The sequence below is a fragment of the Pelophylax lessonae genome (genome assembly GCF_965119305.1).
Source record: "Pelophylax lessonae genome assembly, chromosome: 1".
In the NCBI taxonomy this organism is placed as follows: domain Eukaryota; kingdom Metazoa; phylum Chordata; class Amphibia; order Anura; family Ranidae; genus Pelophylax; species Pelophylax lessonae.
The window spans coordinates 656,630,577-656,658,382 of NC_138768.1; the positions used below are offsets into that span (position 1 = coordinate 656,630,577).

At 41.4% G+C, this 27,806-nt stretch overlaps 1 pseudogene across 1 annotated transcript; it reads right to left on the bottom strand.

Annotated features, from left to right (window-relative positions):
- Nucleotides 1-2,045: 2,045 nt before the first annotated feature.
- On the bottom strand, nucleotides 2,046-4,103 carry LOC309544760 (E3 SUMO-protein ligase ZBED1-like; annotated as a pseudogene). Its single transcript has 2 exons — nucleotides 3,232-4,103; nucleotides 2,046-2,712 (listed from the first exon to the last, which is right to left on the bottom strand). The product of its transcript is annotated as an E3 SUMO-protein ligase ZBED1-like (transcript).
- Between the last annotated feature and the right edge of the window lie 23,703 nt (nucleotides 4,104-27,806).

The following is a 27,806-nucleotide window of genomic DNA, read 5'->3' on the forward strand; positions in this document are numbered from 1 at the left end:
GAGTCCGGTAGGGCTCTAAACCTATGAAGATACATGGTATTTTTATTAATTATTAAGGGATCCTCCTCTGCATACATCTACAGAAAGACCATATTTTGCTGACTAGATAGAAAAATTGTACCTGTAACAGTAGTAGGATCAGTTTAATCCTCCAAGAGTACACAGATCATTAAAGTATTCACTTCAGACCCGAATGTGGGACATTCATCCCGCCTCCTAAAGATATAGTATAAAGCATATTAGATAATCCCGTAGGCTGCCAGAGCTTGTATGTCATGGATTAGAATATTCAATGCCATTACCTTGTGCGGAAAGTATCCCCGAGACTCCCGCCGCCATGTCGGATAGCCATGTCGGTTACCTCCCTTGGCTCATCACTTCCAGTTTCGGAGGACAAGCTTTTGAAGCGCACACACCGCTGTCACGGGGAGGAGGCGTGACACGCCTCTTCTGACATCAACATGGGGCGACTGCCCCTTGACGTCTCGGCTCGTGATTGGCGGTGTGGAACGCGCGATATTTAAGGGCCAGACTTGCCGCTAGAACGTATGTATATATATATATATATGTATATATATGTGTATATATATATATATATATATGTGTGTGTGTGTGTATATGTATATATATATATATATATATATATATATATATATATATATATATATATATATATATATATATCTATCTATATAAATAAAATGGAAGTGTCACTGCGTCCGTCCCTGTGTCCGTGGGAATGTGCTACTGCGCATGTGCCGCACGAACAGCCGTTGGGACGCAGAGAGACTTCGGGCGGCCGGCCGGCCGGCGCTGGGTGGGCGTGTTAGACAGGAGCGGATCCCCGCCCACTTCACTTCCTCCTCAGAAGAGCGCGGCTCTGGAGGAAGAGGCCTGTAGGATGATGCCTCGAAGGCATTATCCGACATGACAAAGGCATCATCCAACAGGCCTCTTTCTCCGGAGCCGCGGGGGGAGCCAGCATGCACACAGCGAAAGAAGCAACAACAACAGCAGCAGAAGGTACATCATAGCGAGCAGTCTCTCCGATCTGTCCCGGCTCCTCCGATCACTTCCCTGCCATAAGTTCCAGCAAGTCACCGGAGTCCACCAAACTTCCCACACACCTGCAGTAAATCCACACTGACAGCCCCGGGATCTCACCGATCACACACAGATCACACACCGCACTCCCAGCGCTGCACTCTGCTACGATACATGCCGACCTCATAAATATTTATAGAGGGACCGGACAGGCCCGCCCCCGACCAATCCGATTATCCCCCTGGAGGGAGGCGGCAGTTGAAAATGTGGTGTGTGTATATATAAATGTATGTATAAATACGTATATATATATGTGTATATATATATATATATATATATATATATATATATACATGTGTGTGTGTATATATATATATATATATATATATATATATATATATATATATATATATATACATGTGTATATATATATATATATATATATATATATATATTAGGGCTGTCAATCGATTAAAATATTTAATCGCATGATTGTCATGAGTTAACTCGCGATTAATCGCACATTTGTATCAGTTCTAAATGTACCTTAAATTAATACTTTTCAAGTTTTGAATACATTAATCAACATGGGAGTGGACAAATAGACGCTTTATGCAAATGCATGTTTATTATTAGTGAAACCATACTTAACATAGGATGAAGACTGGACATCTATCAAAGGGACCATAGTATCAAAAGTCATATGTTTATCAAAGAACTTGTTCATGTCTATTATACACATGAAAAAACAACAACATAGAAATAAACGGTTCCCATTACTTCTCTTTCTTTACTCAATTTACTTACACAAACCTATTTACATTTTTGCACGATAGGGCAGCTCACTTCTTGTAAACATGCTAACCTAAATGTACATTTATTATTACTGAAATCACCCTAAACAGAGCATAAAGAACATTGACATGTTTTACAAAGAACGTGTTCATGTCTATCAAACAGGTGGGAAAAAGAATATAAAAAACCCACAGGTTCCTCACAGATTATTTCTCTTTCTTTGCACTGAGCCAGTTGCTCAAACAGACGAGCCTGTTTACATTTTCAGATGACAGGGCAGCTCGCTTTTTCTGAACAACATGTCCTGAGAGTGAAAACAATCTTTCACAAGGTACGGATGTGGCAGGTGTTGATAAGTATATGCGTGCAAGGTAGGCCATCTCACTGTGTGCCCCTTCATGATTGGACCACCACTGCAGGGGACAGTCCTCTATGCCAATAGAGGGCTCTGCCTTGTAGCGCTCCACACATTTCTCAATACAGTCCTCTTCATCATCATCAGATGAAGATTCTGGCACAGACATGAGACATGTTATCTTCTTAGGTGGTTCAGTTGTCACTGGTTTATCTGGCTGTGCAAGCTCCTCCCTCTTGAGCAAGGCACAGACTGAACTCCACACCTCAGCTCTGTCAGCCCTGCTCAGACATTTGAGGTCCTTAAACCTAGGGTCCAGTGCTGATGCAACCCTCAGCCATGTGGTGTTGGTTTTTTCCTTCCGTTTGTCCATGTCAGTTGTGAAAGTTTCCTTAAACTTAATCATGTAGGCTGGGTCATCTTCTGAGACCTCCATCACACGTGATAGATGACACAACGCGGGCAGCACAACTGAGCAAGAAACAAATTTCTCTCCTCCTAAAAGTTCACTCACATACCTGGAATAATAGAGAAAAGCACTTTAGTTAGACATAATGAATCTCTCACTCACTTTCAATCTCTCACTCTTAACACACGCACGCGCACACACACACACACACACACACACACACACACACCTAACCATCACAGAAAACTTTCTGCATTTTTACATTTTCAATACAACTTATTCTGTATGATTTATAAGCTGTTTAACTGGACCAACAAATGTCCCCACAAAAACAAGGATTTCAGACATTTCTATTATATTTTGTCCCCATACTGTACACACACACACACACACACACACACACACACACACACACACACACACACACACATCAGAACATAAATCCACTCTATTATAAATGTCACACACACACACACACATAGTCAAGACACATCAGAACAACATAAATCCACTCTATTATAAAAATGTTACACACACACACACACACACACAGACGTCCCCACTTTTGACACAACCTTACTTTGACTGAGAGACAAATATAATAATAATAAGAGTATCAATAAATTACCTGCAGTGTTCCAGCACAGTCTCCAACCTCTTCAGTTTATCAAATTCAGCTGCAGTTGGCATGTTGATGTTGCCTGCATGTAGGGCCAGTGCATCTCTCAATGGTTCTTGATTTCTCTCAACACGCTTTATCATTTCTAGGGTGCTGTTCCACCTAGTAGACACCTCCTGTACGAGTGACTCTTTCTTTTGAAGATGTTTGACTTGCTGCTGTTCAAGCTCGGCTGCGTTAGCAGGGCTATGCTTGAAATGACCCACTAACTTCCTGCATTTTGCCAAGGCGCCATCAAATGGGCTGTTTTGGAGAGAAACTGTGATGGCTCAGTGGAGGCTGTGTGCAATGCAAGGCATATGCTCGAACGGGAGCTGCCTGGCCGCTGCAATCATGTTGCGTGCACTATCAGTGGTCACTATTTTAATTTTGAGTTCAATGTTCCACTGTCTGGCTACTTGAAGAAAGTGCTCAGCGCAAACGTCAGCATAGTGTCTATCTTCTGTCTTCATAACGGTCAAAGCGTGAGACTGATGTTTCCAGTGCGCGTCAAAATAATGTGCTGTGACGCCTAGGTAGCTATGGTTACTGAGGGAAGTCCAATAATCTCCGGTGAGCGCAACCGTGTTTGTCTGTCTCAATGCCTCCTGAACTTTAGCTTTCTCCTCTTCATATAAGTTGTGAATCTTGGTTGTAATGGTGGCTCTTGAAGGTAGTTCGTATGTAGAATCGTTAGATGCGATGCAAATAATTTCAAGTAGACCCTCGTCCTCGACCACATTAACTGGTCTACATGCTGTAGCCACCCATTTAGCTATAGTTGAGGTGAGTCTATTAGTTGTGGACTTATCCATCGATCTCCGCTGCAAACTTTGATCCATTGTGGTCTGCCTTTGACGAGGGGGAGGGGGGCTCTCCGTGTCAGTTGTATGCTTGACGTGCTGCGGTGATAACTTAATTCACATCGACAATAAATGCAGATAACTTTTGTCTTGTCGACAGAACCATCAGACCTCGTTTTGTATATAAATTTTCCGTTCAGAAGACCCCTTTCTTTTTCCATTTCTGTTTGCTGCTGCATCTCTATCTCTCCAACTACGGGCTAGGCCACGGGTCAAACAGGTGATGCGCGCTGCATTAATCGTGCGTTAAAAAAATTATCGCCGTTAAAATGAATTTGAGTTAATGCGTTCTTAACGCGCTAATTTTGACAGCACTAATATATATATATATATATATATATATATACATGTGTATATATATATATATACATGTGTATATATATATATATATATATATATATATATATATATATATACATATATATTATATATATACACACATATATACGTATTTATACATACATTTATATATACACACACCACATTTTCAACTGCCGCCTCCCTCCAGGGGGGATAATCGGATTGGTCGGGGGGGCGGGCCTGTCCGGTCCCTCTATAAATATTCATGAGGTCGGCTTTATTGAAGACATCACACATTATTTACTATTTAATAATGATATCACATATTCTTTACTCTTAATTGATGATATCCAATATTATTTACTCTTTATTGATGACATAACACAGTGCTGACTCTGCACTGATGACATGACACCTCCCTCCAGTGATCGGAGTGTCTGGAGGGCGCCACGCTGTCTCTCTGAGGTGATGCTGAGCTGGGAGAATTCTGTGACGGATCTCCATGACAACCAGCAAACCTTGCCGCGCAGGGGGGAGCCAGTGGTGCCTTTTAAAAGCGTGACGTCGTGACGTCGCTGTTCAGGCTCCTCCTCCCCGTCACCTCCCACCTCGCAGAGACGGAAGCCAGCAGGGTCCGGGCAGGTCCGGGTGCTGCTGGCGGAGGAGAGATGAGCGACTCCAAGGTGAAGGTGGCCGTCCGTATCTGGCCTGTGAACCGGAGAGGTGAGCCCGGGGGGGAGGGGAGAGAAGGGTCACACCCCCCCCCATCAACTGGTAGGGGATGCCCCCGCCAATACAGAGGCGGATGTTGAAAGGTGGGCGGGGATCCGCTCATATACACGCCCACCCAGCGCCGGCCGGTGTTCTCTGCGTCCCAATCCCAACGGCTATCCGTGGTGCACATGTGCAGTAGCGCATTTCCACGGACACAGGGAATGGACGCAGGGACACTTGGCTTTTATTAATATAGATTACTGAGTTTCTTTATTTTTCTCTTTTTTGGTTTTGGTTTTTCTTTTCTATTTTAATTATTATAACAGTTTTATATGAATTTTATATTCATAATTTATTTTAATAATTTGATCATTTTTTTACTGAGATTCCCAACCTATCAGACGTTTATGATAACCCATGTGTAATGTTCTGGTACCTTTGGTACCCTAATTCCACTTTTCCTAAGTGTATGCGCCCCACCATTCTCTTTTGGTAAGGTGCGCATACACCTTTAAGACCGATGCTGTCATCACTGAGCGCCGCTGGAGCGGCTATTTCAACCTCCGGCGGTCTCACTCACATGTTCGTTCAACGCCGCATAATCTGCCTTGAAGCTCTCATGCTTGCAAGCATACCTCGCTATCGGAACCACGCTGCTGATCCCTGTATCCCGCTACCGGATCATCCGCTCTTGCCGAACCTCTACTACATTGCTACTAGTGATAAGTTCCCCACAGGGGAAACCTCTATAACCTTCATACTAAAGCTTACACTATCTAGCTCTGCATACTAAGGACTATTACTACATCTGCATTAACTAAGATTGCTAGCTCTTGAGCCTAATACCATCTGCTCTTGCACTGGGTTGGTCTATCCTGTATGTTCACCCAGGGCTGCTGTTAGAAATTACGGGGCCCCCTACAGCCTACCTGATAGGGCCCCCCCCCCCCCCAAAAAAAAATATCAAATTTCATTTCTGCTAAAATGCCATGGTCACAATGCGGTTTTGCAGCCATGACAGAAATCATACCCTTGCTAACTCTGCTTCCTGACACCTGTATTTTGTTATACTTTTTTAAAATTGCTGAATGGTAATTTTACATTGCGAGACCACGCTGCAACTGAGTCAGGTGTTTGGCTTGCAGTTGCAGATCAGCCCCTTTTAACTGAAAAGGGGGGTAAGGCTGGGTTCACAATGATGCGAATTGGACGTGGGTTTTTCTGCATCCAATTCGTATGTCAGGAGAGTGTGACTGGCTCTTAATGCACCCAGTTCACAAAGCTCTGGGGCGGCTGCAGAGCGGTTTGCAGAAGAGTCCTGTGCGTTTTCTGGTCTGTTTCAGGTCTGAATTGAGCCAAGAATTTGGGCCTGATTCATTCCTGAAATGGAGAACAGGGACGCACTGAATCCCCTATTGTGAGCCGCTCCACACAACAGTGTGAACCCAGTGTGATAGGTGGTGCTACATGTCCAACTCTGCAGCAGCTGTGTAGTAAAACATTTCAGCCACAGCATGTGTACAGCCCTATGTGACTGCATTGTTAGGATTCGGATACACAGCCAGGGGTGGCAGTAAATCCATGGCTCAGCCACCCATGTAAAAGAGTCCTTAGGCTGCATTAACACTCTGCATTTCCTGAACATGTGTATGGGAAACGCATGTTTTCTCACGCATTTTAAAAATGTAATGCAAAATCACATAGTGATTGTGGTGCCATTCATTTTTAATCATGTGGTAAACTTGCAAAGCCGCACACCTGAAAATGTTCTAGACCTTCTATGGTGTGTTTGTCAAAAGGTAGGGCAGCCCATTCAAGTGAATGGGCTTCCCTATGTGTAAAAAACAAGCTTAAAAAAAAAAAAAAATAATTATATATATATGAGCGGTAACATGCATTCCTGCTCTGCTTAGTGTGAATGGGATCTCAGGGGTGTCTTATAGAAATGGCCTGGTGGAGATGTGCATCAGCAGGAATTCTGAACTTTTTTCATCTTCACCCCCTCCCCCCCCACTCACCCCGTTTTCAGCAGATACATACAACATTCAAGCCCTTCAGCCACTGCAGGTTACAGTGCACAAAGTGCATGGTGAGGTCAGGAGAGCAGAGCTCGGGATTCAGGAAGGAGGAGGGGCAGGTAAAAGACTTCTTCCTCGCTGCAAGAGTACATTACCGATCACAGGGGGAGGGGAAGTTGCAGGACCCAGCACCAGCAGTGTAACAATTGCAAGGCAAATGCAGAGAGAGAGAGAGATAGTCTAGCTGTCCCCACTGCTCCAAAATCGGGATGCAGCCCGAGAACAAAGCCAGCATAGAACAGCTGGTTAAATAAAGTGACTGGAGAACAGAGGGAGAAAGCTAGCAGCAGTGCCGGGGGTTTCACAGGAGTCACAAGACAGTACAGCCGCTCTCCTCTCCTGCAGGTGCCCGGGCCCCATTTTGGACTGATGAGGCTCGGGCCCCCTACAGGAGGGCTGGCTGTACTGCCTTATCAGCGGCCCTGTGTTCACCTGCTACTCTATCATCTGCTACCATACATGATTGCTTAACCTATCTGCATCCCATCTGCTACTATCTTACTTTCAAGAACATTCCTTTCAAGTGTCTGTCACCTACCATCTCTACCCAACCTGTCTCTTCAGCCTATCATCACTATATTACTATACATATAAGTCACTCTAGGAACATCTTATTGAGTGTGTGTATCTACTTGCTGAATTGAGACTATCCACACATGATGAGTCTTGGGTGTTGGGATTGGTGTCTCAGCGTTTCTCTACATGACTACTGAAGTGGAATATTTCTGCAGCTGTAAATCCACATTATACATAAAATGCAGGAGCGTTACACCATGCCGTTATGGATAGCAGATTGCCCCCCTGTTTTCTTTCCTTCTGGGTGTAACTACTTTTAACAGCTAGACATGAATTCAGGGCCATTCTAATCATTGCTATTATGGTCTATATGAGACATCCATGCCCAAAGTAAAGCTTGGTTTGTGCTTACTAGTCATTCGTCATTCTGGTCCGTGGGATGGTGACTATTGTGCTGAATCAATTCCAGCACCTGTGCAACAGGGGTGTTCGGACGATGCATGTGCAGCCTTCTCAGTTAGATAGAGGGGTGACACCCACATATAGAAGATGATAGAGAGGCTTGGAACGCACTCCATGACGTCATGTTTGCCATCAGGAAGTAATGATTCAGATTACAGGTACATCATGATGGATAACAATTAAGGTAATCACTAAGATATGTTATATATATACAGTATATTTGCAATGACCAGAATGCTCATAGACCCCCAGATGATGTCTTTGAGGGGGAAACACGTTGGGTTTCCTATCATTCATGCCATTACATTCTGATTTTCCATGATGGATGTTGTTACAAGCTCTTGTTTCTTGGATATGATGTAAGTTTTTTACCTTTTAAACATAATCAGAAGTTACAGTTTTACATCTTTATGGTTCAGCATGATACAACTTTGTGAGTGGCGGTCCCATCGTGGATTCACATTTGAAAATCTTCAAACGACTTCCTAATTATGTCACTTCTTGTTCGCGCTGTCTCCACTCCTGTCCCTACCCATTATGTCATGGCCATGTGACTTCATCAGGAGGACAATGAAAACCCCACTACTGTTCCCCATCCTTCATTCCTAACTGCATCTGCATGTCTCCCCTGCTGTCATCACCACACCTTACCCCATTTTCCCCTAATACTCATTACAGCATTGCCACTAATCCAGCCGGACCTTGCCTGTTAAGGCACACCTTTTCTGGTATTTAATAATATGATTATTATATTGATTATTATATTGACACAGATTTATTTTGAAGCTAGCAGGACTGGTCACCTTCAAACATACTGAAATGTACAATACGCCTAAAAAATGCACAACAAAATATGTTTCACTGAAAATGTAGGTAATTTTCAGGGCAGTGCTGCTTTAAAAACAATTAATTAGGAAACTTCCATTTATCAACCTCACAAGAGCATGAACTGACACTTAGCTCTTGTGTTTTTAAGTGTATTATAAGTAGGGATTCCATCCTTCCAATCAAAAGCAGCATTCAATGGACTGTCTCTGTCTATTTATTCAGAGAGCTCACTAACCTTGATTAATCCATTAAATGAGTTCTCTTCCAGCAAATAACATCATTTTGACAATGTAATATGTATAATTGGCAGTCATGTTTGATGACAGGGCTAATATTAAAGCAGCAGAGCCTAACAGACTCACCTTTTGTTTGAGCCCACAGCGGCACAGACTATCATGTCAAAGATGGTCTATTCATGTTTTCAGTTAAAATTGGTGCCATTATTCAAAAGCTACTCCCCTAAGTGCATTAAAATATATGCTAGGCTTTTTTTTCTGAGTAAAAAAAGTGAGTGGAATGCTTCCTTGGCTCTTTTACAGTTATGATATTGCATTGGTACAGTCTGCCGTAATAGAACAAGTAGTAAAGTATAGTCAAGAATACCTGAAAGCATTTCAGATGGTAGAAAATTCAGGACAATTATTGTTTAAAAGAGAAGTATGGGTTTCTATTTTAGCCATTTATACCTACCTAGGTGCATGCAGCATCGGTTTGATGCTGTATCTGTCCCCTCTACACTGAGAACCGAGCGATCGATCACTGACGATCGCTTGGTTCTCACAGCTCCGTAAGCAGACAGCTGCTGCCTGTCTTTCTGCTCTGCCACTGGGCTGGGCTGTGGAGGGGAGAGGGCAGGGAGAGGCTCCCTGAGAGGCTGAGCCGGATGTCAGTTCAGGCACCTGGTTGATTCCCACTCTGTGGTCGTGATGACGCGGTGCCTGGACCGACAACTGTGACATCAGCAGAAAGTGGACTTCAGACCGCTATCTGCTGAAAATGGGTCACAGGAGTATTGAACAAACTGCTTTTCTGTGATCCATAGAAGATGTACAGTCAAATGTTTTTTTTTTACATACAGTGACCAAAGCAAAACAGTATTTCCATAGTAACAATGTACTACTCTGGGGAGGTGATCAGAGTTTTTACAGTTATAAGCAGCAGTAATTTTTTCGGAACTATTCAATCAGTGTTTACTGTTAATTGGCTGTGATTGGCCACAGTTTATCACATCGTACAGATGGGCTGTGATTGGCCCTGTCTGTACAATGTGATTGCTGTGACCAATTACAGAACTCATCACAATAGTACACAACGAAAGGCATGAATCAAAGCCTTTCATGGTGTACAATTGTCATGTGATCTGCTATGATTGGCCACAGTAAAAACATGGTACCGGCAGTGAAGGATGACAAATCATGCCGAAGCGTGGCCTGTGGAGCACATGCGAGGTGTGATCCTGGTAAGACTTCATATGACCTTTCAGAACAAAGGGGGTTAAAGTGTTATTAAACCAACATCATTAAAAACTATCAAAAAATGCTGTATTACATGCTGTTCATGCTCACTCAGTCACTATGGGATTCATTTTCTGTATTCTGCAAAAAACCTGGTTGATCCTGCTCTTCTCTATTCCCATTCTTTGTGTATTTTCTACCCTGAGATTTTCCTCCCTATCACATCTGAGCAGCCCATGTGACTATAGAGTCACACATGTGGGCATATACACAGTGGTAATTGACAGCCCACTCCCTTCTCTTCTATACCCACTAACCAGCTTAACACAATAGGGGTGGGATAATGTATCTTAGTTGATGGTGACTACACCTCCCTCTTATTCTAAGCACAAAAAAACAATAGACACAGGGCTGGAGGGGGGTTACACAGCCTGTGACTGGCAGTAATCCACCCACACCATGTTTTTGCAAAAAAATTATCATTGCATTTCAAATAAATATTTGTATGCCTATCTTAAACAGTTTATTGATATTAATTACTATTTACTCTGTATCCCAAAGGCTGATTTTGTTTTTTGAGCATGCGACCAACAGCAGAGGACTAGAAGCTCCTCCTGCCATTGTTTCCCTGCAGAAAAGCTGGGAAAGAGTTGGGTCATGTTACAGCTGTATATCAGTTATGAAAAAAGGTATTTATGTTTTTCTTATGATTAAAATAATTACAGTGCCATCATCCATGTATAGAAAGAAAAGGGATACTATAAATTAAACAGTGTGTGTTTAGTATCACTTTAATCACAACTTTACAAGTATGTATGAATACCATTCTAGAATGCCACAGTATACAGCAACAGTATAATTTTTCAAAAATAAATGTTTTATATTTTTAAAAAGCAGTTCTTAAGTGCACATATCCTTCCTGCTAAGTTCCCCTAACCTATAGAGATGTACCAACGGTTCGCCGGCGAACGGTTCCCGGCGAACTTCGAACGTTCGCGTTCGCTGCTGCGGGCGAACATATGCGATGTTCGGTCCGCCTCCTATACATCATCATTGAGGCAAACTTTGACCCTGAACATCACAGTCGGCAGACACATTCCAGGCCAATCAGCATACCTCCCTCCCACACCCTCCCACCTCCTATAAATAAGCAAGGGCAGCATCCATCTTAGATAATTTCTGTGTTACTGAGAGCAGGGAAAGTGCTGGTGCTGCTGCTGCTGTTATAGCTGGGGACAGTTCCCGGTCTTGTTAGCCAGTGTTCTTGGTACACTCCTGCTGTAAGGACAGCACCCCAAAAAGCCCTTCCTAGGGCTGGTATTTGAGGTTTTTTTTGGATATATATATATATCTATTGTCCCCAAAAGCCCTTTTGAGGGCTGGTATTTGTGTAATTTTTTTTGTTCTGTGATATATATATATATATATATATATATATATATATATATATATTGTCCCCAAAAGCCCCTTTGAGGGCTGGTATTTGAGTATTTTTTTAATATATATATATGTATATATATGTAGCATGTCCAGAACCAGAAAAAAAAGATCATATAGGTGTAAAAGGGGTTCCCCCCATCCCTGCTCTACTGAAAAATTATCTTTTTTTTCTGGTTCTGGACATGCTACAGAGCTGAAACTTCACAGGTACACTTTTTAGACCCCCTAGACACTAAATCACACAAAAAAAGTTCTTAAAAATTGTCATTTTTGATAGAGAGCCAATTATTGGAAAACTTAAAAAAAAAAAAAAAAAACTTAAAAAAAAAAAAATTTCTTTGGATTTATTGTCCGGGGGGGTCTAAAAAGTGTACCTGTGAAGTTTCAGCTCTGTAGCATGTCCAGAACCAGAAAAAAAATAGAATCAGGGTTAGGGCTAGGGTTAGGGTTAGGACTAGGGTTAGGGTCAGGGCTAAGGTTAAGGTTATTTTTAGTGCTTAGGGTTAGAGTTAGAGGGGTAGGGGTAGGGCTACTAACTCTAACCCTAAGTATCTCACCGTAACCCTAACCCTAGCCCCTAACACTAAACCTAACCATAACCCTAACCCTCTAACCTTAACCCTAACCCTCTAAGCCTAGCCATAAAAATAACCCTAACCCTAACCCTAACCCTAACCCTAACCCTAACCCTAGCCCTAGCCCTAACCCTAACCCTAGCCCTAACCCTAACCCTAATTCGTATTTTTTTCTGGTTCCGGACATGCTACAGAGCTGAAACTTCACAGGTACACTTTTTAGACCCCCCAGATGCTAAATCCAAAGAAATTTTTTATTTTTATTTTTTTTTAATTTTTCCAATAATTGTCTCTCTATCAAAAAATTACAATTTTTAAGAACTTTTTTTTGTGTGATCCCTCTCCGGCATGCCACAGTCCAGGTGTTTGTCCCTTTGAAACAACTTTTCCATTACTATTGTGGCCAGAAAGAGTCCCTGTGGGTTTTAAAATTCGCCTGCCTATTAAAGTCTATGGCGGTTCGCAATGTTCGCCGGTTCGCGAACAGCGAATTTTATGTTCGCGACATCACTACTAACCTACAGTAACCTATGCTCCCTCGTCCTAATGCATACTTAGCACAATTTCACATCCACAGCCTGCCACAAAATCTTGACGTCCTGTAGCCAAAATGTTCCTTATTTTCCAATAATAGTATATGGTGAAATATCTCTTCTATAGAAACAAAAGAAAAGTAGAAAATGTCCACAACTCACAGAAAAATCCTATTTGACAGTTAATCCTGAAATAAGTGTAGTGCTTTGCTCCGAAAGGGCCGCTGAGAATGTACCCAGGTCTCCCACAATAGAGTACAATAGGCTACCAGTTACAAGCACAGTTCCATGCACATTGACAATTGAGGCTCAGTCTACAGGTGTCTTTAGATTTATTGCTGAATAACTGTAACAGGAGAGAGGTTAAAGGAGTTGAAAAGGCAGGAAGGTTTTTTATCTTAATGCATTCTATGCATTAAGATAAAAAGCCTTCAGTGTGTAGCAGCCCCCCAGCACCCCTATTACATACCTGTACCACCTCTATGTCCAGCAATGTCCACGAGTCCCTCGGCCATCCTGGGACTCTCCCTCCTGATTGGCTGAGATACAGCCGTGGCGCCACTGGCTCCCGCGTCTGTCAATAAAAGTCAGTGAGCCAATCAGAAGAGAGAGGGGGTGGGGCCGAATGGCAGTGAATGTCTGAATGGACAAACGGAGCTTCAGCTCAGCTCCGGTGCCCCCAAAGTAAGCCACTTGCTGTGGGGGCACATAATAGGAAGGAGGGGTCAGGAGCAGGAACGAGGGACTCGAGAAGAGGAGAATTCGGGCTGCTCTGTGCAAAATCAACTGTATATAGCAGGTAAGGACTCAGAATATGTTTTACCCCATTAGAAATTATACACAGTCTCCTGGCCCAAGGGCCCCCCCCCCTCTGTATAGACCATACCAACAACCCCACCATTCCCCATATAGAGGTCCACCACCCAAAAGATCGCATGATCGGCCACCAAATTCACCTTATTGAGGGGATTTTTGGGGCAGGGGATATGGGAGACCCCCATGGAGAGGACACAGAGGGAGGGGGAATTATTGGGGTCCCCCAAGGGGACAACCCCACTACTGGAGACTGAGAGGTCAATATGGAGGACATCCGGGAACATCAGAAGAAAGAAGAGAGAATGTAGAGGAGGCAAGAGAAAAATGGAAAAGAGAAAACTAGGCCAAGGAATTTTTAATCTTAGTAAAATTGTTTTTAATGAAGAGGAACTGGAAATATTGGATTTGGGACTAAAGTATGCACCTCATAAGAATATGGACAAATTTAAAACATTTATTGATCTACACAAATCTGTAAGGAAATTGAATATAAAGAAACATTTCTTCAATAAGGAAATAGTAATGGAAGAAAGAGATGACCCCTACATACATAGTGGACTTAAAAATAGATCTAAATTTAACCCAAAGAACAACAGTAACCAATGTCTGGATGTATTTCAATTGATGGTGGAACAAGACTTGGAGAATATTGACATACATTCCCATTAGAGGAAATCGTGCAATTAAACAAGGAATTCGGGCATTAGAGAAAAAGAACATTATCATTAGACCAGCAGACAAAGGGGGGGGCTTAGTAATTATGGATAAGGAAGATTACATAGACAAATTAAATCGACTAGTGGAAGATAGAAACACATATGTGAAATTGAGAGGAGATCCCATTAAAAAACTGAAGGCCATGCTTATTAAGAAAATTAAAAAAGCTCAGAAAGATGGTATTCTAGATAAGAAAGAAGCAAAATATTTAAACCCAGAGGCACCTAAAATGCCTATTATATATCATAACCCAAAGATCCACAAAAGCCTTAGTAAACCTCTGGGAAGACCCATTATTATTGGGGTGGAGTCGATTTATGCAAGAGTGGGCGAATATGTAGATCACTTCCTGCAACCACTGGCCCAAAAGTTTCCAGCATATCTGGAAGACAGTAGACTTCTCATCAATTACATCAAGGATTTGAGAGTTTCAGAAAATACTATTTTGGCCAGCATTGATGTCAATTCACTATATACAAGCAGAAAGATGTTATTGAGGCAGTTAAATGGGCTTTGAATAGGGATGGACAACTCCCCAAGCAACAGATTGCATTCATATTGGATGTGCTAGAGACTGCGATGAAAAATAATTAATTTTGACACGACAAACAATTTTATAATCAAAAAAAGGAGTTGCCATGGAAGCTAAATTTGCTCCCACAGTCGCTAAGTCGTGGGAACACGAAAGTATCTACCACACAATACACCCAAATCTTATAGCCTACAGGCGATATATCGATGATATTTTTATCGTTTTGGAAGGATCACAACAATCTTTTTTAGAATTTATTGAATTTATTAATGGGAATGCATATGACTTATCTTTTACTGCAAATTTTAGTATATCGGAAATAAATTATTTGGATCTTGTTATTTTTAAAAATGGAAATGAACTATTTACAAAAACATATTTTAAGGAAACTGATAGGAATAGTTACATCCCCACCAAAAGTGGGCACCATCCGAAGTGGATATCAGCAGTTCCTAAAGGCCAGCTTCTGAGGATCAAGAGGAACTGTAACCTGCAATCATATTATGAAGAAGAGACTAATATTGTGATAAATAGATTTGCAGAAAAAGGATATAAGAGGCCCTATTTAGAAACAGTACTATGGATAGAGAAGAACTGCTGAAAACAAAACATAAATGACAAGAACCATTTGAGATAGCATTCTGCAAAGAAAAAAATAGGCAATATAAAGAATTGGAAAAAATTGTGAAAACACACTGGCCGATACTGCTGAGAGATCCTATATACAAGAAAATATTACCGGCAAGACCAAAGTTCATTTATAGACGACCACCAATTTTAAAAGATACTATAGTGAAAAGTATTCCCAATCCCCCAAAGAAACTGCTCACGTTTTTAGATCAGACTGGATTTTTTAAATGTGGTAGTTGTGTCACTTGTAGGACCTGTAAAAAAAAATAATAGAAAGATCACAATGTAATTTTAGATCAAATACCACTGCACGGAGCTATGAGATTCCCCAATTCATTACGTGCCATAGCACGCATGTAACCTACTTACTGGAATGCGATTGCGGACTCCAGTATGTAGGTCGCACGACTAGACAGTTAAAAGTAAGACTAAGGGAGCACGTCAAGAATATCAAGAAAGGCCTTAACCACTTAAGCCCCGGAAGATTTTACCCCCTTCCTGACCAGGGGGTTTTTTGCGATTTTTTAGTGCGTGACTTTAACGGACAATTGCGCGGTCGTGCGATGCTGTACCTAAACGAATTTCATGTCCTTTTTTTCCCACAAACAGAGCTTTCTTTTGGTGGTATTTGATCACCTGTGCGATTTTTTGATCATGCGCTATAAACAAAAAAAGAGCGTAAATTTTGCAAAAATAACAATATTTTTCACTTTTTTTTATATGAAATTCCCCCCAAAAAAATGTAAAAATCAAAATTTTTTAACATTTTTGGCCAATTTGTTTTATGCTGCATATGTTTGGTAAAAAAAATAGCAAAAAGCGTATTTTGATTGGTTTGCGCAAAAGTTATCGCGTTTACTAACAAAGGGAAAGATTTTTGTCATTTTTGGTGTTTTTTTTTTTAAACGAGTAATGGCGGCGATCTGCGATTTTTTTTGTGGTACTGCGACATTGCGGCGGACAGATCGGACCCTTGACTGACATTTTTGACACTTTTGGGGTTACCAGTGACATTACTGCAGTAATCAGTGCTATACATATGCACTGTTACTGCAAAAATGACACTGGCAGGGAAGGGGTTAACTGTATTGGACAGGGAGGGGTTAAGTGTGTCCTAGGGGCGTGTTTCTAACTGTAGTGGGACAGGTCTACTATTGTAATAACAGAGATCAACGGTTCTACATAGTAGAACCGTCTGATCTCCATTTTTACACAGGGGAGAATGACAGGCAGCTTGTTTACATAAGCCGCCCGCCTTTCTCCCGCTGTACCGACGATCGTAGTGTGACCGGAGGACATTGGGTCCGCCGGTCACATGCCCGCACTCCTCTGTGAACGAGCCGAGGTGGGCGCGCGCCTCAGCGGGCGCGCGCTCGCCCGCTATTGGCTCAAAACCCGGTGACAGGCGAGCGATGTAGACCTACGTCACTCTGCCTGGCTGGGGCTGACTGCCGCAGTAAATATACTGTGCGCAGTCGGCAAGTAGTTAAACAACATATTCTATCTAATCACTTTAGGACCCATCACAATAGGGATCCGAGTAAACTGACATTTTGTGGGATTGATAAAATGAATGCACACTAGAGGGGTCAGAATATGAAGCGTGTGATATCCCAAAATGAGACGAAATTGATTCATCAGCTAAAATGCATGGCGCCTTTGGGCCTGAATGTAGAGTTGGACATTAATTGTTTTATCAGTGATTTTTAAATATATATTTATTAAGTTTTAAGAAATGATCTAGATAACCCTTTCCCATAGAATGCAGTAGATAAATGTTTTAGAACCACTTTTGCACTTTAGTCCCCTTTATAACAGTAGCTAAAATGAATAATTGAATATGAGTAATGTAATTATAATGATAGTATATCAATGAATTCTAGGTATGGATATATTTATATAGTATAATATAGTAGACATGGCCTATAATGTAATACTGTATAGTCCCCCAGTAATTTATTTGATTATTCTAAATTGCATTTAGCCCTTTATTTAGTTCCTGACTTTTTATGCACCGCAGTTCCTCATAAACACATACACAACTAACTGTAAAGAGGCAATTACTGCCCCCTAGTGCACACATATGACATTTTTAGAATTTTATATTTTATTTTATTATTGAATAATATTGACAGTGTTATATATGTAGGTAGACTTTTTAATGTATTGAGACTCCCTTTATTTATTTGAAGAATTTCGTAATATTTATATATTTTTTTGATTTAGTAAGTAGAAGATACATTGTATTGAAAGTATAATAACTTTGATGTAGTCAGTAATAGCGAGAACACACTAATAGTATATAATGTGTTAATATAATCCAATTATAAATTCAATGGGAGAGTTAATAATTTATATAGACTTGGAATAGAAATTGTACTATTAACCATATGGAAATATTTTCATGGTGCCATATATTTTTCCGGGAGTAGTAAGATGGCGAATACCCCACTTCCGGTCGGACGCTTAATGATAACCTCCTGTAATTAGTTAGGCGGAGTAAGCCAGTTCTACTTTTATTTAAGTCAGGGAGATGCACAGCCTTGTAGATTCAGAAGACGCCAAGTGGGTGTGGCGAAACCGGTCAAGCTACGAGCTGTGTGTATGACGTTACTTCCGTTTCCGGTGGTTGGAGCGCAGGATGGTCACAGCGTCCACCAAACCAGGAAATTTTAATACGAAAAAATTGTGAGTGGAATAATCCTTTTATCTTAAATAAACGTGTTATTACATATTACAGTATGGGAGTTTGCCTTGTTTTATATGGCTGGTATGTGGAGGTGAGGAGGTATAGCCCTGCAATATCGGGATTGGGAGGAGGATACGCTGGAGAGACCCCTATCCCTGGAGGAGGTGTTGTGCAGTATCATCAGTGGAGAAATATAAGGCACACATCCAACCTACTTCTGGTGAGTAGGGAGGAAAAAGGGGAGCATGGTTCACAGCACTGGGCACAGTGTGAACTCACGAGCAAGATTGTATGGCACAGAGGACACTGATCACTTTATGTATTTATTTATGAACTGCTCAAAGGACTACAATATATAAGAAGGAGGGGTTCATTGATGTGTTTTCACCAGCACTTGTCACTTTATTCATGTTGTATAATTAATTGTGGATATAATACCATTATTTTCACTTTATAAATTATTTAGTACCCATCGCAGATAGGGTGGGTATTATTATTGCAATAGTATTATTATTGCACAGGCATTATTAACTTTGCACCGCACTACGAACACTTTTCCTTATATTTGCATTTATATATTGATCACGTATTTATTTATTTAGTATAAGGAGGGTGGCACTTATGCGCTTTTTATCACTTAATATTATTTATATTTTTACACACTTAGTTGTTTTAAAGCAGCGCTGATTAATTCTTACACAGTCACTTTATGTGAATTCATTCCTGTATATCAGCAGCAGCCTAACAAGATACTTCACTACATAAACAATATACATATTATTTTTCCTAAGCACAGGTAAACCCCCCCCCCTTTTTCTTCAAAGTATAACATGTTTGTTATTTTTTTTTTTTTTTTATACAAGACTTTACAATCACTTTAAGGGTCACAGGATGCTCCAAAATGATAGTTGCAATCAATGGGAGGATAAATTCTCACTAATCTTCTCCATAGCAACTTTTTTTTAGAGATAACAGGGAATGGCCAGTAAATCTAGGACTGTTATCAGTGCAGCCCCAATCTATATATCATCCTTTGGCTCTCAGTTCCCTTCTGGCACTTGATCAACGTACAGTCCATAGCAAGGTCTTTACTCACAATGTCGCAGGAATGGTCTGCCACCCAGCATCCACAGGTAGAGTCTCAGTGAGGGAGATAAAAGATCCTTCTTCAGACCAGAACGTCAGAACAGCAGCCTACTACATCAAAATGTCCATTAGCAATCTCTTCCCAACCCTAAGCACAGCTCCCTCTGACGCCCACATTTCAATCCCTTGTCTCAGTAGCTCTCTGCTAGGGGCAGAAACCCCAGAAGAACAGGAACCCTCCCTGGAGAGGAATGAACACTGCCCAGTCCTCTCACATATTTATTACCTCCCTAGCCACTTTCTGGATGCCTCCTTTCAGGTATTGGCTGGAGCATGATAAATATTAATGCTGGCTTTTTCAATCTCTCTGCTCTATATTCTGGAGGCTTCTTCAGGTGAAATAAATCAAAACACCCTGCTCGGGAAACCCTAAAAATGCAAAAACAATCAATTGCTGTACTACTGATTACATTGATGTCAAAAAATAAATTTAACCTAGCAGCCTAACTAGAATAGGGCACTAAACAATTGTCCTATTCTGGTGATTGATGTAAATGTTTAATTCTTTTTCAAATTCTGTTTTGACAGCTTCTGACATCAAGATAAACAGGAAGAGTTATTCTGCCTAATGAGGACACATATGGACAATAGAGTTTCCAAGCTTCCCTTACTCTATGAAAAAAAATAAATAAATAAATAAAATAAAAATGACTGGAATTCTTTTATAGGAAGAACTAGAAGCTTAGGTGAATGCAGGGTTGTCTGAGAAGTGCCTGGCTGCTAGTGAGCTGGCTAAACAAGAGTATGGATCTGTAGCTTTAAATGTACCATGTGCATACACCGAGAGACGGCATAAAGGTTTGGTTTTGGTTTGCTTTGGTTTGGGTTGGGGGGAAGCTGAGCACTGACCTGGGGGACATGTACTAAAAAATGTTTGTACTAATGCAAAAAAAAAAAAGTTTAAATATAATATGGTGGGGAACACCAATTAATAATAATATTAATGTAAAACATTAAAGCAACAATATCAAAATAACCTGCTTGAAGGGATGGCTTGAACCTCCCAGTTTGGTTTTCTTTGTAAAAAATGCCATGGGGACCCGACCATCAAAATACATACCACACTCTTAAGGGGAACCATTACCTGTTAAAAAAAAAAAAAGGAAATAGAAATGAAAGACACAATTTATTTTCTAATGTATACTTTGTTTAGCTACATCCTAAAGAAAAAATAATCAAAAATAATTTTAAAGGGGGTACCCCATGCAAGAAACAAAAAACAACAATGTGGCACCCCCAAAAACCTATACCAAACCCTTATTCAAGTATTTAGTCTGGCAGGCAAAGAAAGGAGGATGGCGAGCATGCCACCTACCGTCCTGAATCATTCCAGGCCACATGCTCTCAAAATAGGGAGGGTACCTTGTCAGAGGGATCCCTAGCAAAGTGGGTAGGGGGCTTATCAGAATATGGAACAACTTTTAAAAAAGTGGGCTCCCAGATCCCCTCTTATGTGAATGATTGGGTCTTACATAGTACTGCTACTCAGTCATGAAAATATGTAAATAGTGAATAAATACACACTTTATTAATTCTTTATTAAAAATAAATAACCCATAATATAAATCCATCATCAATCACATAATTTAGTGATGCAAATCCTCATTCATGATGAATGGGTTTACAAACTGAAAGAAAAACATGCTTACTGTTGAGATGATTGACTCCCATCACTAATCCCCACCGAATTACAGATCTTTGGTTGACAGGTGAATGTAAATAGAGATGGCCTTGCGGTTCGCCCGGCGGACGGTTCGCGGCGAATTTTGCTTGTTCGCTACCTGCCAAATTTGCGACCACATGGCGTCGTTCACGGTGGCCATATTAGTTTACATTGGGGAGAACTTTGACCCATGACACAGCCGTCAGGTGGAACGGGACAGCCAATTGAAACATTCCAGCACATGGGGTGTCCCCCTACCCTATAAATAGACCTGACCTGGCGGCCATTTCACATTCCGCTTTCTGCCAGTGTAGGGAGAGTTTGCTAGACACATATAGTGCTGTGAAGATCCACAAAAGTCCTTTTCAGGGCTGGTATTTCGGTATAGGCCTTCTACAGTCTGTTTTCAGGTTAGGGAGAGGTATCCAGTCGGCAGTTAGAGATCGGCTGCAGTCACACAAATCGCTATGTTAATGTCCACAAAAGTCCTTTTCAGGGCTGGTATATCGGTATAGTTCCAGTCTCTCTTCAGTATAGAGACAGATTATTCAGTCTGTGCTGTAGGGGCAGTTAGAGATCATCATCTGCAGTGACACAAATCGCTCTGTTAATGTCCACAAAAGTCATTTAAAGTGCTCCAATGTCGTTATAGGGTCTATTACAGTCTCTTTAGTATAGGGAGAGGTATCCAGTGGTTGCTGTAGGGGCATTTAGAGATCGTCAACAGTGACACAAATTGCTATGTTAATGTCCACAAAAGTCATTTAAATTGCTCCAATGTCGTTATAGGGTCTATTACAGTCTCTTTAGTATAGGGAGAGGTATCCAGTGGTTGCTGTAGGGGCAGTTAGAGATCGTCAGCAGTGACACAAAGCGCTCTGTTAATGTCCACAAAAGTAATTTAAAGGGCTGCAAATTTTTTGGTATTGCTGTGCAGTGCACTAAAAAGGGGGGGGGGGTTACCCATGGTATAATATACTTTGTAGAAAGCATATTATAGTGGATTAGTAGTATTATTGTGCACTGTGCAGCATTGTGACAGGTGTGGTGGTGAGACTGAGGGTTTCTGCAGCAACACTACACACAGTGACAAAAGCACTTATAATGTATTATAACTGGTGTGATAGACCAATTGCCCCCCCCCCCCAATACCACATATTGAAGTGGGGTGTTATCTGAGTATATTTTTACATGTTTATTTGTGACATGCAACAATATTGCCTCGTTTGCTGAGTGAAGTCTGGTACACACAGGGCCAAACTCACTGGCCAATTTTTTGAACTGGTGTGATAGACCAGTGGCCCCCCAATACCACATATTGAAGTGGGGTGTTATCTGAGTAAACTCTTTCAAGTGTACTTGTGTCATGCAACAATATTGCCTTGTTTGCTGAGTGAAATCTGGTGCACACAGCGCCAAACTCACTGGCCAACTTTTTGAACTGGTGTGATACACCAATGCCCCCCCAATACCACATATTGAGGTGGGGTGTTATTTAACAGTATATTTTTCTAAGAGTGTATTTTAGTCCTGCAAAAATTTGGCCTCTTGCTGTGTAAACAGTGCTACACACAGTGACAACTATTACTGGCCATTTATTTGTAGAACTGGTGTAATAAACCTGTGGCCCCCCAATACCACATATTGAAGTGGGGTGTTATGTAACAGTATAATTTTCTAAGAGTGTATTTTAGTCCTGCAAAAATGTGGCCTCTTGCTGTGTAAACAGTGCTACACACAGTGACAACAGTTACTGGCGAATTATTTGTAGAACTGGTGTAATAAACCTGTGGCCCCCCAATACCACAGATTGAAGTGAGGTGTTATTTAACAGTATACTTTTCTAAGACTGTATTTTAGTCCTGCAAACATTTGGCCTCTTTTGCTGTGTTAACTGTGCTACACATATTGAAGTGGGCTGTTATCTGAGTAAACTTTTACAAGTGTATTTGTGTCATGCAACAATATTGCCTCGTTTGCTGAGTGAAGTTTGATACACAGCGCCAAACTCACTTGCCAATTTTTTGAACTGGTGTGATACACCAATGGCCCCCCAATACCACATATTGAAGTGGGGTGTTATCTGAGTAAACTTTTACAAGTGTATTTGTGTCATGCAACAATATTGCCTCGTTTGCTGAGTGAAGTCTGGTACACACAGCGCCAAACTCACTGGCCAATTTTTTGAACTGGTGTGATAGACCAGTGCCCCCCCCCCAATACCACATATTGAAGTGGGCTGTTATCTGAGTAAACTTTTTCAAGTGTATTTGTGTCATGCAACAATATTGCCTCGTTTGCTGAGTGAAGTCTGGTACACACAGTGCCAAACTCACTGGCCAATTTTTTTTAACTGGTGTGATACACCAATGCCCCCCCCAATACCACATATTAAAGTGGGGTGTTATTTAACAGTATAATTTTCTAAGATTGTATTTTAGTCCTGCAAAAATTTGGCCTCTTGCTGTGTAAACAGTGCTACACACAGTGACAACAGTTACTGGCCAATTTTTTGTAGAACTGGTGTAATAAACCTGTGGCCCCCCAATACCACATATTGAAATGGGGTGTTATTTAACAGTATCAGTTTCTAAGATTGTATTTTAGTCCTGCAAAAATTTGGCCTCTTGCTGTGTAAACAGGGCTACACACAGTGACAACAGTTACTGGCCAATTATTTGTAGAACTGGTGTGATAAACCTGTGGCCCCCCAATACCACAGATTGAAGTGAGGTGTTATTTAACAGTATACTTTTCTAAGACTGTATTTTAGTCCTGCAAACATTTGGCCTCTTTTGCTGTGTTAACTGTGCTACACACAGTTACAACAGTTACTGGCCAATTATTTGTAGAACTGGCGGACTGACGGACCGGCAGATAGGGAGGAGAGGCAGGCAGAACTCGTATTGCACAAGAGGTACAAAGCAGACTGCAAATGTATCAGGAGTGAGCCATCAACCATGTACAGTCACATCTGGGGCTCCCTGGACGCCGGCACATGGCTCCGCAGTGTGGGCATTTTTTAATGCGTCCGTTGCTGACACCAGTATTGCCATCTGCAGCCTTTGCAGTCAAAGCATAAGCCCAACACCCACCTAGGAACAACCGCCTTAAGAAGGCACCTGAAATCTGCCATCACCAAGCCCAGTGGGAGCAACACCATCAGAACCCACAAAGCCACACTCCATGCTCTCACCATCCAGCCTCTTCTCCTTCTCCAGTCTCCTCACAGTTGTCTAACACTCCACCTTCCATGATGCCGTCGTTGTTCTGGAAAAAGGCAGGCTTCTGTGGCTCAAATGTTGGAGCGTAAAAAAGGTGTCCGAGTACATCGGGTTAACGGCCGATGTGGACGCTCTGAGGAGTGATGAACCCCCTTACCACTGGGTGGGCAGGCTTGACCTCTGGCCAGAGCTTGCACAATTTGCAATGGAACTGTTGGCTTGCCCCCCATCCAGTGTCCTGTCCGAAAGGACGTTCAGCGCAGCAGGGGGGATCGTGACTGATAAGCGCACTCGCCTAGCTCATGACAGTGTAGACTACCTCACATTTATAAAAATGAATGAGGCATGGATCTCTGAGGAATTCAACACATGTGACCACCAGTAGACCATGTTTCATTCAATTCCTCATCACAGGCCACAAATATCTGCCAGACCGCCATCAACCCACAACAATTCCTGGTCCTTGTCTTCGCTAAATACAGCGGCATAAAAGGCATTTCATGTCCATTGAATGGCTAATTTTTGGGGCCTATACAGGCCGACACTTACTGTTCTGTGTACTGTGAATGCCTACTGTACCTCTAGCCATCATATACTATGTTTTTTGCTGTCAGTTCAACCCATGTGAGCTAATTTTTGGAGCCTATACAGGCCGACACTTACTGTTCTGTGTACTGTGAATGCCTACTGTACCTCTAGCAATCATATACTACGTTCTTTGCTGTCAGTTCAACCCATGTGAGCTAATTTTTGCAGCCTATACAGGCCGCCACTTACTTCTGTATACTGTGAACGCCTACTTAACCTCTAGCCATCAAAAACGAAGTTCTTTGCTGTCAGTTCAACCCATGTGAGCTAAGTTTTGCAGCCTATACAGGTCGCCACTTACTTGTGTATACTGTGAACGCCTACTGTGCCTCTAGCCATCATATACTATGTTCTTTGCTGTCAGTTCAACCAATGTTAGCTAATTTTTGCAGCCTATACAGGCCGACACTTACTGTTCTGTGTACTGTGAATGCCTACTGTACCTCTAGCCATCATATACTATGTTCTTTGCTGTCAGTTCAACCAATGTGAGCTAATTTTTGCCGCCTATACAGGCCACCACTTACTTCTGTATACTGTGAACGCCTACTGTACCTCTAGCCATCAAAAACGAAGTTCTTTGCTGTCAGTTCAACCCATGTGAGCTAAGTTTTGCAGCCTATACAGGCCAACGCTTACTGTTCTGTGTACTGTGAATGCCTACTGTACCTCTAGCCATCATATACTACGTTCTTTGCTTTCAGTTCAACCCATGTGAGCTAATTTTTGCTGCCTATACAGGCCGCCAGTTACTTCTGTATACTGTGAACGCCTACTGTACCTCTAGCCATCAAAAACAAAGTTCTTTGCTGTCAGTTCAAACCATGTGAGCTAATTTTTGGAGCCTATACAGGCCGACACTTACTTATGTATCCTGTGAACACCTACTTTACCTCTAGCCATCAAAAACAAAGTTCTTTGCTGTCAGTTAAACCCATGTGGGCTAATTTTTGGGGCCTGGAATGGCCGACACTTACATCTTTATCCCGTGAATGCCTAATTTTTCAGACTGGAAATGAAAAACAATAGGTCTGTAAAGGTTCAGCCAAATTGTGGAATGGATGTGGACCCATTTTACAGATGTGGAATGGACCCTATATGTATTAGAAAATGTATTTACCGGCTGCTGTCAGTTCTGGCTGATTTATGAAAAAAATTAATTTAGGACAACTTTTTCAATTGCAATACTTCTGTTATGACATTGTCCATGTGCTGGGACTATTTGTGCACAGCTAGTACGTCTTTTGTGGCTGCAAATATGACCTAAATGTTTTTAAAGTTCGCCTCCCATTAAAGTCTATGGGGCCCGCCGCAAACTCGCGGTTCGCGGACTTTTGAGAAAATTTGCGGCTGGCGTTCGTGAACCGCCCGGCCGATGTTCATCCATCCCTAAATGTAAATAAATGGGTGGAGATGGTGTCTGAACTGGAGAATAAATATTTCCATGGCCATTACCCAAATATGGTGACGTCAGCCACTATCCCTGCCTCTTTGATTACATTCACCTGTTAGTTGGGAATCCTCAGCTGGCAGCTGAATGGGCTGTTGGGGATGTGTGACTGTTTGATAGCAATATGGCAGCTCCCAACAAACAGCTGTAGTAGTAATGCCTCTGAGCGAGTGAACATTTTGCTCATTCATTTGTCACTTATTAAATAAATAAAATAACATTACTTAAACCAGCATTTAGCACTAAATTAAGTGGGGATACAGAAGTCAAATTATCTTGAAAAGGTTGAATCTGACATGGAAGATTAATAGAAAGCATATACATATTATGAGTCAGATGAATATGTAGTGAATTTGGTAATCAAACCTTTGGTAAAAAAGCAAGAAACTTCATCTCTTTCAATGAGAACAAAGATGTTCTCATTTCTTTGACACATATTTTGCAATTTAGCCCAAGTAATTTTTATCCTGCAAGGCAAAGGGTTTATAGCAGATTTGTTGATAAATCACATTCATGACTATTTGTCTTCAGTGTCATTGGTGTAATGGTAAGTTACACCTATGGCCATCTCTTTTTGTCTTTTTTTTTTTTTTACAGTTAGATTTAAGTTCATTCTTTCAGCTTTTATTTTAGTCACTCTAGAAAGTATGGAAGATTTAAAGGCCATCATGGCAAAAATAGTGCACAGAATCAGTTTACAATCGCCCTCTCCTGTACATCCAAGTCTATATGGATTCCAGCTTGTATGCTGGTCTGAAAAGCAGTGTACAACAAGCATTTATAAAGCTTCAGAAAGCTGCAGCTTGTATTCCTGAATCCCTGTGGGTGTCTCCCCATACATTGAGGAATTTTTCATAAGTGCCCTAGAACAAAAAGTTCAATACAAAGCTTAACATTTCCTTGCAATGTAAGTAGCTGCCCCCCCCCCCCCCTCTTCCAACTTCTATATAGAGATGGGCCAAATTACGGCCTGTTTGGTTCATGCCAGAACTCTCCATTATCACAAAAATTCGGACCTGAATGACAAACCCGATTAAAGTCTATGGGATCCAAACAGGAAAATTTATAGCCCCCATTTTGAAGGCTTATATACAAGTTATTGGCCATAAAAATGGTATGGGGGCCCGGGTACATGTACCAATGCAAACAAAAACTTGTAAAAAAGATAGTTTTAATCAAGCAGTGATTTTAAGGATGCTTAAAGTGAAACAATAAACATGAAAAATTCCTTTAAATATAGTGCCTTTAAAATTGTGTATCTGTACCATGAATAGAACCTGCTCTAGCAAAACTGACATTTATAAAGAAAAAAAAAAATAAAGTTTAA